An 18,653-nucleotide genomic window follows, 5' to 3' on the forward strand; every position below is an offset into this window, starting at 1 on the left:
CGAAGCATAATAAAAACTGACCTAACTCTAGAGTAATATGTTGTTCAGTATATGCTAAGTCCCTAACCTACTTTCAAGAATTGATATTGTCATCCAAATTTGTAAAGATATGGCTATGGCAAGAAAAAATGAACCAGCCCACCCAGCATATTTGGCTCTTCTTGTATTATTATTATTATTATTATTACTATTATTATTAAGAAAATGGTGAAGTAAACACAACTTACAAAAATCAGGAGAAAAAAAGAGAAGAGAACTGGACCTTTGTCAAAGACAAGTAAGATGAGATTTGGTTGCATTCTAAAATAAATGTTTACCATAAAATCAAAGAAACTGGTTGTGGGGGCTATGGCCCTTGAGAGGGACCAAGTGGGCAGTGAAGAAGGCTTCTGAATTGCCCTGAGAGTAAAACTGCCCATGTCAGCTTGCATACTTCACGACACAAAGTAGAGACTCCTAGTAAACTAGTGGAACCTCAGAATGTGTCTACAACAGGGTGATGGCTGTATCCCCTGTCTTTAGGGAACCTCTCCTTGGGAGCTGGCAGCCTGGCACCTCACCATAGTGCCACTGGGATGTTTGACTCCCCCCGAGCTTGTGTTAATTACCCATTGGTTTCAAGGCTGTATACAGTTGCTTGCTTCTGAGCAATACAGTAGATCTCAAACTTGGTGCTCGTCTCTTGAGTCTGTTTCTTGTGTTCACAACTTTGCCTCCCTCATTCCCTCCTAGATCCCAGTTCCCACATCTGTTTCCACAAGCAGATACCCTTGAGATGACCCCAGCAAACAGCTGGGTGGGTGGACCTCTCCAAAATTGAGGAATAACCCATCTCCCAGACTAAGCAGTCATCTCAACATTCTGAGGAGAGCCCTGGAGAGTGGGGAGACTACTTTACTAAACAGCTTATACTTTTTATGACAAGGTCAAAGACCCCTGGCCCTGGCTCCTGCCAGGGCAGGACTGGGATGAACACACCTAAGGAAAGAGAAAACACCCAGCCCAGAAGAAACAGTTTGAGGAAAAGATTCTGCCTTTTCTCCTTCCCTACCCTCCCAGTCACCACCCAGAGGCTCAGTGCTGTAGTCACCTGAGGTCTTCCTGAGCAAGTCTGACGGCCAGAAAACAAGGAAGACTTCAACAGCATTTTCTGAGCATCACCCTGAGTTGGACCTTCCTATAGATAAAAGAGCTGTTAAGACCAAGGACAAGCCTCTTCTGGAAACCTCCCTAGAGCTAAGTCAAAACAACAAAGATTTACCCTGCACTGGAAAGCCTCTTGCCTTATAGTGTTGTCTAGGAAGCAAAAGATTCAGTTCCACGACAGCCCTGGCCTATCACATGGAAATGGCCCCAGAGGCCCATTGGTCTGCCCCTCCTCTTGGGGCTGCACCTTGGCAGGACTTGACTTGGCCTTCTGCCCCTTTGCCTGGGTGCTCATCTATGCTTCTCTTGTCTGAGAAAATGCTGAACCCTGGGGTAGACGAGGATGACAGCGATCCGCTGGTGTCCCCGAGGTTTGTCCAGTGTTGCTCATACCAGTAGACCAGGCAATCTCCCCAAACAGGACCTGGGTTCCTCATATCATGAATTTTTACCAAAGGTCAGAAAATGGTCTCCATGATTCCTTTGTTAAAGATATCTTTGAGTCTGTGGCCACTACCCTGAACACCCAAGATTTGTAAAGCTATCATCAAGGTCATCCTGTTCCGAGGCTAATTCCTCCAATGGATGAATGGCCTGGAAAGAGCAATAACCTCTCTCAGGGACTAGATCTCCTCTCAGAAACCCTTCAGGGAGCCTGGCACACTTCTGTCCAAATGCTGGAAGCCGCTCCATTCTTCAACGAAATCTTTTGTCCCAGCCAGCCAGATCAACAGGAAAAGCAGTTCTCAGCAATAACCAATGCATAAACAGATTCAGGCTACAGTGTCCTGGAACCAATATAGCCACTGTGTGGCTGATGTTTTCCTCTTAATACGATGGCTTCCAGGGCTTCATTTGTGCCTCCAGTGATTTCCTGCTGTTTGCAGACATGCCAGTTAATGCCTCAGTAAAATACCACCTAGCTGCAAAGTCATCCAGTTTGATACAGTGGAGTATCATGGGTCTGTTAAAATTGACATGTATACCCCTCATTTCTTCCTCTGATGTGGGGGCCTCTTGATTGCCTGTGTGAAGTGTTTCTTCTCCCTACACTTGTCCCGTTTTTCATTCTCCAGATCTTCCAATTTGCACCTGAGGAGATGGCATTTTGCACAGAGAGAGAGAGAGGGAGGGAGAGAGAGAGAGAGACCTTTGTTTTCTTGTTTGTTGGGATCATATTTGTCTTCTCTATGTGATCTGCAGGGGCCTCCACAGAGATCAGACCTATCACCTGGATGAAGACTTCAGGGACAAACTAAACAAAGGCAATGACATCAATGACAGAAAGCCTGGAGTTGCTCCAGTGCCAAATGAACTCTCTGGCCCGATTAGTGTTACAGAATAGGACAGCTTTTGATCTTATAACCGCTGAAATTAAGGGGACTTGCACTGTGATAGGGGAGGGATGTTTTTTTTATGTTAATGAGTCAAATATTGTTGAATCATATGTAAATGTCCTGAAAAACCTGCACACAAATTCGCTTACTTGGGACCAACACTTGGAGCCAATGTTCTGGTTCCAAAGGCCTCTCCATATCTGCTTGTTACCTGTGTTGACCCCTGTGCTTGTTCTGCGATGTATCATGATGTTTGCTTCCTTTTCTACTCCAGTTTGTACAGTGACAATTTTCCACCATAGTTGATGTAACAATGGGCAGGGTTAAGTCACAATATACAGCCCTAAAGTATACCCAAGATACATATGATGACACAGCTCCTCTTCAAAAGACAAGACAGCAAGGAGATGTGAGTGCTCTGGCCCATCCTTGGATGGCTAAGGAGCCTTACAAACCACTCTGATTGTGCAAATACCCATGTTCACTGGCATACCATGAGACACAAAATAGAGGAGCATGGCAAACTAGTGGATCCTCAGAATGGACCCAGGCCTTGGAAGGCTGGTCAAGATTGAAAAATATCCTGGCATTCACAGAATTTAAAATAATAAAAACTTGTTTGTCCCGCAGACCATTGGCACAGTTATGCAGATAGACTGCTCAATTAGTATCCATAAAGTTGAGCCTCCTATTCTGCACAATTTAGAAACAATGATGTACACCTTAACCACAACATATAAGAAGGTGGAAACAAAAGGACCTGAGATACAAGGCCATCCTCCACTGAGAATTAAAAACCAGGCTAGTTTGACATTGTTTCAAAAGATAGGAGCAGGGGCTTGCTTCTTCATTCCTGAGAACTATAGTAATTCTGTTTTATTAAAATCATTTTCAAACCAATTCTGCTATGTCACTCCCTTTGCATTTATTTATAGAGTAATAATCAAGATCCAAGGGTCAATCCTTTAAAAATGTGTCAATGTGTATATTTCAGCTTCATTTATATCTTTTCTCAATCTCCCTACATCTTCCTGTTTCTCTCTTTTTATTCACCCATGTCTCCCTACTCTGTCTCTCCCTATCCCTTCTTGTCTTCCTTTCTCATCTCGTTTCAATCATTATTTTGTGGCTTTGATATTCAGGGTTTTCTTTTTTTTTTTTTCTTCTTCTTTTTTTGCAAGCTATTAAAAGCTAAGGATGACTTTTACATCCTTAGGGATGAAGTTACTTGATGTTGCCCGAAGTACTGTGAAGTTGACAAGATAGTCATGAAGAGTATAAACATAGCAAATAAAGTCTTTTGCATCCATTTAGTTATTTTCTTCAAAATATCCTTATACTCTTGATTTGTATTCATAACATGCTAATACCACATTATGGGTGTCTGTTAACAAAAAATACACAGTGCTGTTCCACAGGTCACTTATGGGATTTAAAAAAATATATATTTCATGCATATTCATTCTTCCCTATAGCTGGTAAGATAAACCCCATGGTAGTGAGAGTCTTGAACGTGTGTGAACTCATGGTAACCCTGACGGTATTACAGGCGTTCACACTACAGAATGTAAAGCTGCAGCAAATGTCATAACTCAAAACTTATTCCTAAATCAGTGTTTCTGTGACCTACCTAGCCAACTCACGGATACTTTTCTCGATAATTTATTTTAAATTAGTGGCCAAAAGACGACAAGACACTCAAGCTGAGGAGTCTGAGACACACTGGAATGAGGAGGAGACACTGAGCTGCATGTTGTTGTGTTCTCATCACAGGCAGGGAGAACTGAAGCTTCCTTGGAAAGATGCAGTGTGCCAATTAACCGACTGGAAACTTTTACAGCAGAGAAAACAATGCATGGAAGACTATGTCTCTGTCAACCTAGCAGACTTCTGCCATAGGACAGGCCATGGAGATCAGACATTTTGGGAAGGGGAGAAAGGGAATTTGATCCCAGTATGAAATGTGTTTAGATGTCAAAATCAGAGGACACTCACTAAACTTACTCAGTACAATGAAAATTGTTCATTGTGAAAATTTCATTGTGAAACTTTCCTTGTGAAAGCTCAAATTAATTTGAATGAATTTGAATGAATTATTAATTTTAATGGACAAATAAAACAAAATTTGTTCATTTTACATTATTGGATGGATGATGTGACTTTTTGTGTGTATTCATTCAAGTTAGGTTGAATTTATCTATTAGCTTCCATATTTATGACTTCTTCACTTTGTATCTGGTAAAGTGATTTCTTGAATCTTTTGAAATGTTCAATAAGAGCAATCAAGGAACACATCTAAAGTTGACCTGTGCTGCTCATATATATGTACTAAGCATGTTTATGCATGCATATTCAGAGAGAGAGAGAGAGAGAGAGAGAGGAAGAAGGAGAAGAAGAAGCAGAAGCAGAAGCAGAAGCAGAAGAAGAAGAGAAGGAGCAGGAGAAAGGAGAAAGGAGAAAGGAGAAAGGAGAAAGGAGAAAGGAGAAAGGAGAAAGGAGAAAGGAGAAAGGAGAAAGGAGAAAGGAGAAAGGAGAAAGGAGAAAGGAGAAAGGAGAAAGGAGAAAGGAGAAAGGAGAAAGGATGAATATTTAAACTATTGTAAACTTGAACACACCAAGGGATTTCTCAAATGGAGTGAGGGAAATACTTAAAAACACATTAAAGTTAGAACATGAAACAACAATATGTACTCAGCTAGTCTATTCAATATATGTTTCAGATTCTGCAGTGCATTATATCATCAGTATCCAGTAAGCAAAATTTCTTTTTCTCCTTCTTTTCTATCCTAATAAAACACAAGTAAACCGCAGACAATAAATAATTAAATAAATAGAAAATAGAATTATTGTCACCAATTATGAATAAGATATATCAGATTTAATGATTTAGCAAGTGTAAGAGTATATCAATGTATAACTGACTAGACATTTGTTTGTTTCATTGATGCTGTTTAAATTTTCATTTTATCTCCTGCCTTTAACTCATTTGTATTAAATCCTGCCTGTGTAATTTATACAGTGAAGAATATTTTTTATTATATATTTATATTACTTGCAGGTAGTTACTTCTGAATATTTATTAGAAGGTGTAGCAAAGCAGGTATTATATGTCTAATACCAATATATTAGTTTTGAAGCCTTTCTGTGTTTCAACCAAATGACCACACAGGGGAGCTCTAACCCTACAAAAAGCAAATTCACCCGTTAAATAGAAATTTGTGGAGTGTGTGTGTGTGTGTGTGTGTGTGTGTGTTAATATATAAATATATACTTTTTTCATTTTTCACACTAAAACTCAAGCATAATTTTAGCGATTTTAAAATAATTCCAATTAAAATATTTTTTCAGGAGTCTTTTTGCCAAATTATTGTGAGTCACATTCGAAATAATATCTAGCAAAAGGCATTTTTTTCTTCCTTGCCAACTAACAAGTGTCATACTGTATATTAGCATGAAATTGGATTTCAATGGCAAGAGATTTTACTTCAAAGCAATTGTGTTTAATGAAAATGACTGCAGATTCAAATGGCAGTGATCACTGCATTGAAGATGAAAGTCAGACTCTCAAGTGCTGTGAAGATGAAAGTGTCTCAAGTGTTTGGGCAAATTCGTCACAATGCGCAGCTAATTGCTTTGGTCAGAATCACATTTTTACCCCTCTGGCCTCGATGACATTCATCTTTCAGTATTTCCTGCCTGTGTAGTGTGTTTAACTGAACAGATGATTTGTTTTTAGCTGCCTCATTATAAAAATAAAAGAAGCCTGGCATCATCATCTTATACTTCGTTTTGCCATATATTAAAAATATTTCGTTTTTATTTTGAGATGATAAAATAATTACAAATTTTCCCTTTTTATTTGTCCCACTAGAACAACCTATATACCCTTTGTGATCTCTCCCTCAAATCCCAATTATTAAGGACAATTTTCATTTTATTGAATAAATAGTTGTAAATAATTTCAGAAACAAGGATAAATAAAATATTTTCTAAAGTTTTATTTTATTAAAAATAGATCCATTTCTTTCCAAATACCTCCCAATTATGCTTTCACCTCCTTCTATTGCACCAAGTTCTTCCCCACCTCCCCTCTCATCTGGACCTACCCCTGTCCAGAAACATTGAAGGAACATATTTCAAAAAGGTTAAAAATAAAACATAACAAAATAAAATATAATATAATAAAACAAATACTATCCCATTAAATTTATTCTGGATAAACCAACAGAAGGGAAAGTGCCCAAGAGTAGGAACAGTGTACTGGCTAGTTTTGTGTCCACTTGACACAGCTGGAGTTATCACAGAGAAAGGAGCTTCAGTTGAGGAAATGTCTCCATGAGATCCAGCTGTAAGGCATTTTCTCAATTAGTGATCAAGGGGAAAAGGCCCCTTGTGGGTGGTGCCATCTCTGGGCTGATAGTCTTAGTTCTATAAGAGAGCAGGTTGAGCAAGGGGAGGCAAGCCAGTAAGGAACATTCCTCCACGGCCACTGTATCAGCTCCTGCTTCCTGACCTGCTTGAATTCCAGTCCTGACTTCCTTGGTGATGAACAGCAATATGGAAGTGTAAGCAGAATAAACCCTTTCCTCCCCAACTTGCTTCTTGGTCATAATATTTGTGCAGGAAGAGAAACCCTGACTAAGACAAACAGAAATACTCTACCTTAGATTAAACCCATGGAAAGTTCTAAAGATTCTCTTCTAATAAAATCAACCAATAATACAAAGAATCAATAAATTATTGAACTATCTTTTAAGGTCTCTGAAACTTTTACTAAATACCCGCGGCAAGTATGAAAATATTTATTATTATTAAATAGAAGTATTCATGAGATCAGTGAAAAATATCAGTGGTTTCTGGGTAATAGATTACCCCTTGTAACAATATCCGCAAGACTGAATTTTTTTCTAGGCGACATGTGGGTATGTTTGAGTCCTTTAACTCAAGGGTTGAAAAATCACACAAAGAAAACCAAAGTCGTTCCTCAAAACCTTAGGCTTCATACTTCAAAAAGTAACATCAGGTAGGTATCATTAATCAGAAGACAGAGAATGGATTCAAAGAATAGGCTCAGATGGCCGGAGATGAGAAATAAAAGAACAAAAAGCAATCAATCATAATAAAATGTGGGATCAATTTCTAACGTTGGTGTTACTGTAATTTTCCACAACAGAAAATGTATACATAGTATACGTTTCGTATTCATGCGAGAGAAGCCACTGTACTTACAGGGTGCTTGAAAGATACCATATAAAAACTATTGTAAATTTAATCACTATATTGAATAAACCCAGACATGAGTATGTATAGAGCTGTACAGCACAATGTTTTAGAAAAGACTACATATTAAAGAGAATAGTTTAATTTTGAACAATGAGCATTTTGTATTTGAATACCAGTTGAAATACATTGAAATGAGAAGAGACAATTAACCCTCTGATCGAAATTATACTCAAGTAGGGCAGACAATAGAATGAGAAAAATAAATCAGATCTTAGCAGAAATGCAAAGCCTTAATAATTCCAGCAGGTACCTTATGAATGAACCTAGAGGAGAGAATCACAGAAAACAGAAAAATTATATATTGCTGAAAAATCTCTTGTATGTAATCAGTATAAAAAAATCACCTGTTAAGTATAATGAACATTGGATCATGTAGAGCCACAGATATTCACATTTTGATCTGATTAAACATTAAAATTTACAGAGGCAAAGACAAATAAAACCTTTAGTGAAGCATGGGAAAAAATGTCTTATAGGGAAAAGTAAGACTCGGCACCGAATTCTCATCAAAATATGAGTACATGAAGATACTGATATGACATATTCAAGACTGCCAAGTGAAATAAATAAACAAATGAAAATTGTTTTCCAGTATTCTTACTCCACAAAAGTAGTGTATATAAAAGCATTACCTATTAGACATATAAAATTATGAAGAGCAGATCTAGTACTAACACTCAAGTAATTGAAGAAAACAATGTAGATGTACAATATTCATCCCTTTTGTTGGTTCTGTGACCAAAATATCTGACTTGATCAACTTGAATGATCAAGTATTTCTTCTGATTATATTTTCATAGGATTTGGTCCATATTTCTTTTGATTATTTATTTGGTCTCGAAGTTCTTTGGTCTCTGAAAAGGTATTTCCCCTGAGTGTCACTATCAGCAGAGGATCAAACATTCAAAGCATGTTTCATTTCATGTTCAAACAATAAAATCATATCCATCACTTCCAGAAGTTCATATTCATCTATGTTATAATAAATAAATTCACCACTCCAAGATTCTGTGTATGTGTAAAACTTTTGCTTTTCTCAAAAGTCTGACCTTGAAAATTCTTCTGCGATCTAAGTCAAACTTTAACTGCAAGTCCATATATATAAAAGATCTGAGTTACCTCACTCAGGATGATATTTTCTAGTTCCATCCATCGGACTACAAAGTTTATATAATTGTCGTTTTTAGTATTGGAATAGTAGTATATTGTGTAAATGTAGCATATTTTCTGTATCCATTCTTTTGTTGAGGGACATCTGGGTTGTTTTCATTTTCTAGCTGTTATAAATAAGATTTCTATAAACATAATGGGGCATGTGTCATTGTTATATTTTGGAGCATTTTTCATTCCCCACCCTCGCCATCCACCCTCCAACTGTTCCACATTCCACACCTCCTCCCCACCCTACTCCACCTCCACGTGGATGCCCCCACCCCACCTGACCTATAAACACCCTGGGGCCTCCAGTCTCTTGAGGGTTAGGTGCATCTTCTATGAATGAACACAGACCCAGAAGTCTTCTACTGTATGTGTGTGGGAAATTTCCTATCAGCTGGTGTATGCTGTCTGTTTGGTGGTCCAGTGTTTGAGAGATCTTGGGGGTCCAGGTTAATTGAGACTGCTGGTCCTCCTACAGGATCTCCCTTCTCCTCAGCTTCTTTCAGTCTTCCCTAATTCAACAACAGGTGTCAAATGCTTCCCATTGGTTGAGTACAAATATCTGCATCTGACTCTTTCAGCTGCTTGTTGGGTCTTTCAGAGGGCAATCATGATAGAATCCTTTTTGTGAGCGCTCCATAGCCTCAGTAATAGTATCAGGCCTTGGAACCTCTCCTTGAGCTGGATCCCAGTTGGGGCCAATCGCTGGTCCATAATAGTGTTGGTTGAAGTATTATCATTTGCTAATACTGAAGACAAAACCCTTTCCAATGGGAATTTCTAAATTCAAGAGAATGATGAGCTATTTAAGAATTAACTTAATCTTAATTTACACAACTGTAATGATAATTAAAAATTATATATGAGAAACAAGTTTTGAAAATATTTCTATGTTGTTCTCATTAAAATTAAAACTGTCTTCTTGAGAGATGCACACAGATTTCCTGAGTTTGACGCAGACATCCACATTCGATATAAAAATTATTCTGTTCACTCTTTGTCATGAAGTTCAGTAAGTTTTTAAAGAATGTCTCTGTAGTACCACAAGCCCTGTTCTCATATGAGAGCACTGAACACTGGCCCTTCTAACGTACATCATACATCAAGGAAGCATTTTACCTATACCATTTTGCGAGTCATGGACTCCTGCTCTCACAATGACAGAAAATCACTGGAACAAAAATGCTTACCATCCTGCAAGAGCATCAGAGAATGCATTTACCGTGGACAAACATATCCATTATCTGATAACCTAGGGATGTAAAGGAGAGATGAATTGAGGCAGCAACAGCCCTTAGGCTAACTGGTCGTCTCTCTTTCCAACTGACATAGCATCTGTTATATCAGAACAGGACAAAAATAGGATTTTATCCCTGTTATTCACACTTCAAGGAGTATTTCTTAAAGTCTTTCATTGTAAGACTGCATTTGAAACATAATTTTTTAGTCAGTCATAGTGGAGGGATTCAAATATATGTTTAAATACTAATTACTGATTTAGTATAAAATGTTAGTTACATGCTGATTTTTGACTATATATATTATCTGTTCTAAGTAATATTTTCTGAACATGATGCAAACGTTCAGTGACAATGTTAGCATAGAAATTTTATAAAACAAGAATATTTTGAGCTTGGCTAAGGACATACTATTCAGAGGTGGATTTAGATAAAACTTACATCTTTAAAAGCTGGAAAGCTGAAATATGAGCTATGACATCTCCAATAGAATTTGCTTATTGATAGATGTATATAATGCTGATGAAATCTACTCAGTGGAAATGTGAGAATAAATGTGTGTGTGTGTGTGTGTGTGTGTGTGTGTGTGCACGTGTGAGCAAATGTATGCATATGTGTGTATATGTGTGTGTGTGTGCCTGCAAGCATGTGTGTGTGCATGTGTGTGTATATGTGTGTCTGTGTGTGTGTGTTTGTATGTGTGTGTATGTGCGCATGTGTTTATGTGTGTCTGCATGCATGTGAGTGCATGTGTGTATATGTGTGTAAGTGTGTGTGTATGTGTGTATATGTGTATGTGTATGTGTGTATGTGTGCATGTGTTTATATGTGTCTGCATGCATGTGTGTGCATGTATGTGTATATATGTGTATGTGTGTGTAAATGTGTGTGTATGTGTGTATGTGTGCATGTTTGTGTATGTATGCTTGTGTGTGTGTATTTCATATTGGCTGCTATTTCTCTCTAAAGCCAGTTATCTCAGATCTAAACACCAAAAAAAAAAAAAATATATATATATATATATATATATATATATATATATATATATATACTGTTTTGAGATATTTACACCCAAATTCATAATTATAATATTGAATATTTGTAGATACTTTGAAGATAAAATATCATATTAATTAAAATATTAAATATTATGTAGTAAAAACATAACTTGAATGTCAACTCTATAGTTAATTAAAAGGCTGTGCTTCATTGAATAAGATACAAATGAGACACAGATGATAGTGCCCTATATGATTTCAGGAATAGAGACTGAGTTTTCAGGAAAGAAATGGTGGGTATAAGAACCCCAGATTCATAGCTCATCAATCCTCCTTCTCCTCCTCTTGTTCTTCAGTAGTGCAGCTTGCTTATGCTAGAACTTCTGAAACTCCAATGTGGACACCTGAGGAGTTGCTAAAGCATTCATTTGTGCTCTCATATCACTAATGTTGAATAAGTCCTGTTCTCTGCAGATGTTAATTGCTGATTATTGCTGATCATATTTCAATTAAATATTTTTGTAGTTTCAATGAAGGTAAGAGCACACGAAGCAGAAAGTTACTACATTTGACTAAATCATGTTACAAAAAGTCCAGGTTGAACCTGAATTTTATATCTCTATCTAATGAAGCCAATACAAAACACAGAGGAAATCACATTTTATATTATTTTAAAAACAGATTTTATATTCATATATTTCTACCATGCTTAACATTTTCATGATATATCTTTATGACTTTTAACTTTAAATAATTTATAATTTTCCTTTACAATTAAAGTGAATGTATTGCAGATATAATACATTTATATCACTTCTTTTTGTTGTTTTTCTTTTTTGTTTATTAGATATTTTCTTTAAGTACATTTCAAATGTTATCCCCTTTCCTAGTTTCCCCTCTGAAAATTTCCTATCCCTTACCAGCTGCTCACCAATCCAGCCACTTCTGCTTCCTGGCCCTGGCCCTATACTGGGACATAGAGCCTTCACAGGACCAAGGGCCTCTCCTGCCATTGATGACTGACTAAGCCATCCTCTGCTACATGTGCAACTATAGCCATGAGTCTCACAATGTTTTTTTTTTTTTTTTTTTTGGTTGGTGGTTTAGTCCCAGGGAGCTCTGGGAGTACTGGTTAGTTCATATTGTTGTTCCTCATATGGAGCTGCAAATCCCTTCTGCTCCTTGGGTACTTTCTCTAGCTTCTTCATTGGGGAACCTGTGCTCCATCCAGTGGATGCTGGATTTGTCAGGCACTGGCAGAGCCTCTCAGGAGATAGCTATATCAGGCTACTGTTAGCAAGCTCTTGTTGGCATCCACAATAGTGTCTGGTTTTGATCGTTGTTACCTGGGATGAATCTCCAGGTAGGGCAGTCTCTGTAGTGTCATTCCTTCAGTCTATGCTCCAAACTTTGTCTCTGTAACTCCTTCCATAGGCATTTTGTTCCCCCTTCTAAGAAGGATTGAAGTATCCACACTTTGGTCTTTCTTCTTCTTGAGTTTCATGTGTATCACTCTTTCTAACTCACTCTACCCAAACCTTTTTTAACAGATGATTTTATGCTATACATTTAGAATACTATTTAATCCTTTTATTTTATGAAATATTAGAGTAAAAGTGGTTTTGTGATGCATAAAACAATGTCTGTGTGTTTTTAATTTTGTTCCTCTATGTTTGATAATACCAGGGTATTTTTTTGGTAAATGTGATACCCATGGCTGAAAAGTTATGTTCAAATATGTGTATGCTATTACACATATATGTTATATATACACAACATATACTTACAATTATAATGGGTGGTCTATTCATCCTGCTTCCATATTACATCTTTCTGAGGGTCAGCCCCTGACCTCATATGAGGTAGCTTATGTCTTTTCCTCTAATTCACAGAAATCAGGTAGTGCATACATAGCTAACAAACAGTTAAACTTAAATCCCTTATCTAAAGGTGGTCATGATAAAGGGCTGATTTAAATACAATTTTCCCAAATACTTTCATGATTTGATGGGAGGTTTATGGAGGGCTAGTTGGGTAGTGGGATATCATTTGAGATGTAAAGAATGGAATAATAAAAAAAAAGAAACAAAAAAAAAAGATGTAAAGTAGGGAGTTTTTGATTTTTTTCTTTTAATCAGTTATTTTATTTATTTACATTCCAAATATAGCCTTCCCTCTCCATACCCCTCCCAGAGTTCTTTACTCAATCCTCCTTTCACTTTGCCTCTAAGAAGGTGCTCTCCTATAGCCCCACCCACCCACTCCCACCCAGGCGCCAGGCCCCAAGACCCAGGTGTCCCCCTCCTCTGGGGCATCAAGTCTCTGCAGGATTAAGCACATCCTCTCCTACTGAGGCCAGACAAAGCAGTCCTCTGCTACATATGTTGCAGGGGCCATGGACCAGTCCATATATGCTCTGGTTGGTGGCTCAGTCTCTGGGAGCTCCAGGAGATCCAAGTTAGTTAGTTTACAGTTATTCTTCCTATGGGGTTGCCATTCTCTGCAGCTACTTCAATTCTTCCCCTAACTTTTCCAAATGGGTCCCTGAATTCAGTCCAATGGTTATCTGCCTCAGTCAGCGGCTGCTTTTTAAAAATTTTAAAGATAGTATCATCTAAGCCTTTTCCAGGTTGTTTTTCTTTTCTCTCTTTCATTCTTTCATTCTAATCAATATAATTGGCTTTGTACATCATCAGGCTTCCGATCTCAGGTGTTAGGTCTTTCCACATGTCTCTTTATGTAAAGGTTTGGCATAGGAGCAATTGCAGCTGCTATATACTTATTCACTCAATTTGTAACAGTCCATAACACTTTTGTGCAAATTAGGTTTTTATTTTATTTATTTACATTCCAGCCATTACCCCCTCCCAGTAACCCCCCCCCAACAGTTCCTCCTCCCATTGCTCCTTCCTCTTGTCCCTAAGAGTATGCTTCCCCTACCCCCACAACCAGAGATACCAATTCCACTGGGCATCAAGTCACTCTGCAATTAGGCAGTGGTCTTCTCTATACGGGTCAGGGGCCTCTGACCAGAGCATGTATGCTGCCTGGTTGGTGGCTTAATCTCTGGGAACTTACAGGGGTCCAGGTAGCTTGAGACTCTAGTCTTCTTTTGGGGTCAACATCCTCTTCAGCTTTTTCAATCTTTCTGCTAATTCAACCACAGGTGTCCCTGACTTTAGTCCAATGGTTTGGTGTAAGTATCTGCATCTGTCTCAGTCAACTGCTTGTTGAGCCTCTCAGTGGACAGCCTTTCAGGCTCCCTTCTGTAAGTACATCATAGCATCAGTAATAATGTCAGGCCTTGGTTCACACCCCTCCCCGGCCATGAGGTGGATCCCCAGTGGACTGACTTTCTTTCAATCTCTTCTCCATTTTGGTCCTTGCTGTTCTTTTTGACAGGGAAAATTCTGAGTCAGAAATTTTGAATGTGACTCTGTCCCTCCACTTGACACCATATGTATCTACTGGAAGTGAACTCCTCAAGTTCCCTCTCCTCCCTGCTGAGTATTTTGGCTAATGTCACCCCCATTGAGTCCTGAGAGTCTATAATCTCCCAAGTCCATGTTACTTTCTAGATGGTCCCCCCACCTCCCACCTCCAGAGGTTGCATATTTCCATTCATTCTCCTAGCCCTCTGGGTTTCTCTCCTGTTCCCCCTACTCCCATAATAGATTCTGTTTCCCCTTTTTCCCTCCCCCTCCTTTCTCCCACCGAGATCTCTCCCTCTGTCTGCCTCCCATGATTATTTGTTCCTTCTTTTTAAGTGGGATTAAACCGTCATCACTTGGGCCTTTTCTGTTTGTAAAACTTCTTATGTTCTGTGGGTTATATATCCTAGCTATTCTGTAATTTTTGGCTAATATCTACATACCAGTGAGTACACACCATGCATGTCCTTTTCTTTCTGGGCTACCTCATTCAGGATGATATTTTCTAGTTCTATCCATTTGCCTGCAGAATTCATGATGTCCTCATTTTTAATAGCTGAATGCATTCCATTGTGTAAATATATCACATTTCCTGTATCCATTCTTTGGTTGAGGGACATTTGGGTTGTTTTCAGCTTCTGGCTATTACAAATAAGGCTGCTATGAACATAGTGGAGCATGTGTCCTTGTGGTGTGGTCAAACACCTTAAGGTTTTTATTATTACATTCTGTTGTTTGGATAATGCATCAAGTTATTCATATTTACTGTGAGTATTCCTTCAATAACCCTTGGAAACAATTAGTTATTGTTTCCAAATTTTAGAGTATACTTTTGTATTTAAAATATCATTTTCATTCTTCACCAAGTTGGATACATCAAGGTTAGGTTGTGCAGGAATCCATACAGTTAACTTGTTCTGGCTGCCTTGAGAGGCATATGCCATAGGACTTTCAGGTTAGAGGGCATGGTTTTGGAGACACAATGTGCCTTACAGCTCTTGAGAGACTATTTACATCCACAGGTAATGAAGTCTTAAGTCCCATTTGTATTTCTCTGTATGTGCCCTTAGTAGTCTAAGAAGCATGAAAACTTGACAGGACAACTACTCTTAGACAATAATCTTGTGTACTTTATATGACTTATAAGATTCATTGTATCATATAAATTATAACTGTGTTGATCTGGGCAATTCCCTTTATATTCTATTTCTGATAAAGCTATAAAATATCTGATTGCTCTAAATTGCCTCAGCTGTGGTCAGGCTTTTCCAACTGGCCTTCTTTAATTTCTCACAGCCATATTAGGTGACCTTGGCCTGGTAAGTGCACTTCGGCATTTGCAAGAAGAAATATTCTCTATCGCTCTGTTCATTTTCTCGCACTCATTTTCCTATTCTCCTCTGATATCATGTTTTCGTTGAGAACTTTAATTTCTTGACAGTCTCAGTGATGCATAAGTAAACTTCTGATTTTGTATGCATAATGCTATTTTAAAGGGCTTGGCATTCTAAATGCACTCTACAGTCTCAAAAATGGAAGTTGGTGTTTGTAAGTAATCCTGAACACAAGCTGTCCAGTCCACTTTTTGGTTTTGTTTGTTTGAGACAGGGACTCACTAAGTAGAAGTGACTCTCCTGGAACTCACAGTGGTCCTTTTTTCTGGACCCATGGCTTTGTCAGACATTTAGATACTAGTCTCAGCATTCACAAAATGCAGACCAGAGGAGAAGTTCCAGAAGTCCTTTTCCAAAAATGTCAGGGCACCTAAGCTCTCCTTTCCTGTCCAGATTCTAGCCTGCACTTAGTGAGATGAATTGAAACTCAGGTGCTGTCTAATATCATGGTTTACATTTTACCACTTATTTGAACTTTATCTAACTCTAAATATTTTGTAAGATTCTACAGTTTACTCAGAATCGGAGAGAAGTCCATAGTCCTTATTAACTACATGTCTTGTTCCACCAACCATTTGAGATTTAAGAATATCAAAAAATAAATAAAATATTTCCTTTGTCAAGTAATGCTAAGAATGAAATCATAGCCTATGATTTGATAGCACACATGAATGATGGACTACTGGGGTTATCATGACTTGCAATTTTTCCTCTAAGTAACAGAAACAGGTGGCCATGGGCACTCTTTCACACTATCTACAAAGCATAAAACTTTTAATAATAATATTCTCATGTTTTTATTCCCCTGTAACTAAAGGCAGAACTCTAAAAATTTCATCCATATTCTTTAATTCTCTTATCCTACACTTTCATAGAAATTTTCTTTCATTCATCAGGAAATTTTGTCTCAAGTAAAAGTAATTGATTAGTATACTTGGTTTATATTCTCCATCAAAACATCAGTTATAGCTTCTTGATCTAGTTAAGAATTTTCTATGTCCTCTCTGAACCTATGTTCATGTACTATGTTTGTGTTTTCTTCCAGGACTTCATATTTATTTATTTACTGAGATAAATTTCTGTTCTATGGGGTAAAGGTAGTGTTTATTACATTGAACCAAGTTCTTCAAATTTGTGGGTCATTAGCAATAAATAATCATGATTTTAAAAGAAATTGAACATGTAAATGATCAGGTTAGATATCACTTAAACAAGATCAATAAAGAAGTCGTTCCCTGCTTATAAAAGTCAAAAAGATAAGATTTACAAAGGAAATCACTGCAAGCAGTCACTTGTAAGCATTGACTAGAAGATGTATGCATGTTTCACTCTTTCTTTAGCCTAGAGAAAAGAGGCTAATAGTACAGTTATATTTTTTATAGTCTATAAGTTCTCTTTACAATTATAGCAAATCATTTTAGGTATTCTCTTTCAATGGAAGGAAGTAAAATAAAGATCAAGGATGCTGCTAAAGTATGTCTATTTAATATAAAAAATAAAAGCATTTTGGTGGCTATGTTTACTTTCTTAGTGGAAATAGTCTGCAATTTGTAAAATTTCTGTAGAGAAACATGTTCATAATGTGCCATAATTCATACAAATGTGATACAACAGAGACAAATGTCAAATTCAATAAAAGAGGGCAAAACATGTGACATATGCAATCCTAACACAGAAGCATCCCTCATGATCCAGATCCATTGCATAGGGACAACTTATGACAGGATGGTTCAAAACAGATGGGAGAAAAAAAAAACAGTTCTGCTGTACAGCAATGTAATTGTTTGAATAAGTAAATAGTAGCCTCAGATATCAAGTCTCTACAGGAATAGGTGCATCCTCTTTCACTGAGGACAGATAAGACAGTCCTCTGCTACAAATATGCTGGGGGCTGTGTACCAGGCCATGTCTTTTGTTGGTGGCTTAGTCTCTGGGAGCTATGAGGACTTAAGTTAGTTGATACTGTTATAATTCTTATGGGGTTGCCATTCCCTTCAGTTTCTTCGATCCTTCCTTTAACTCTTCTGTGGGAGTCTCCAACCTCACTTCAGGGGTTGGCTATAATTATCTGCCTCTGTCTCAGATGCTGGTAGAGCCTCTCAGAGGACAGCCTTGCTAAACTCCTGTGTGCATGCAAAACATGGGTTTAGAAATAGTGTCAGGGTGTGGTGCCTATGCATGGAAATGATCCCAAGTTGGGATAGCCTTTCCTTCAGTGTCTGCTCCATTTTTGTCCCTACATTTCCTTTAGGCTGGAACAATTCAGGGTCTAAAATTTTGAAGGTAAGTGGGTGACTCCATCCCTCCACTGGGGGGCCCTGTCTATATACTGGAGGTTTCCTCTGTAGGTTCTATCATTCCACTGTTGCGCATTTCTACTAAGGTCCTGGTTATCTTGAGCTCTGGGAGGCACTTACATCCCAGTTTTCTGGGACTTTCTAGAACTTACCCCTACTTCCAATCCCTTGCAGAAGTGTATTTCCATTCATTCTCCTAGAGCTCTAGGTTTCTCTACTGTCTCCTCCCGTACCTAATCCTGTTCCCTTTTTCTCCTCTCACACCAGTTCCCTCCTTCCATCTGCCTCACATAATTACTTTGTTCTTCCTTCTAAGTGGGATTGAAGCATCCTCATTTGGGCTCTCCTTCTTGCTAAACTTCATACCAATT

Source organism: Mus musculus, chromosome 14 (genome assembly GCF_000001635.26).
Source record: "Mus musculus strain C57BL/6J chromosome 14, GRCm38.p6 C57BL/6J".
Classification (NCBI taxonomy): Eukaryota; Metazoa; Chordata; class Mammalia; order Rodentia; family Muridae; genus Mus; species Mus musculus.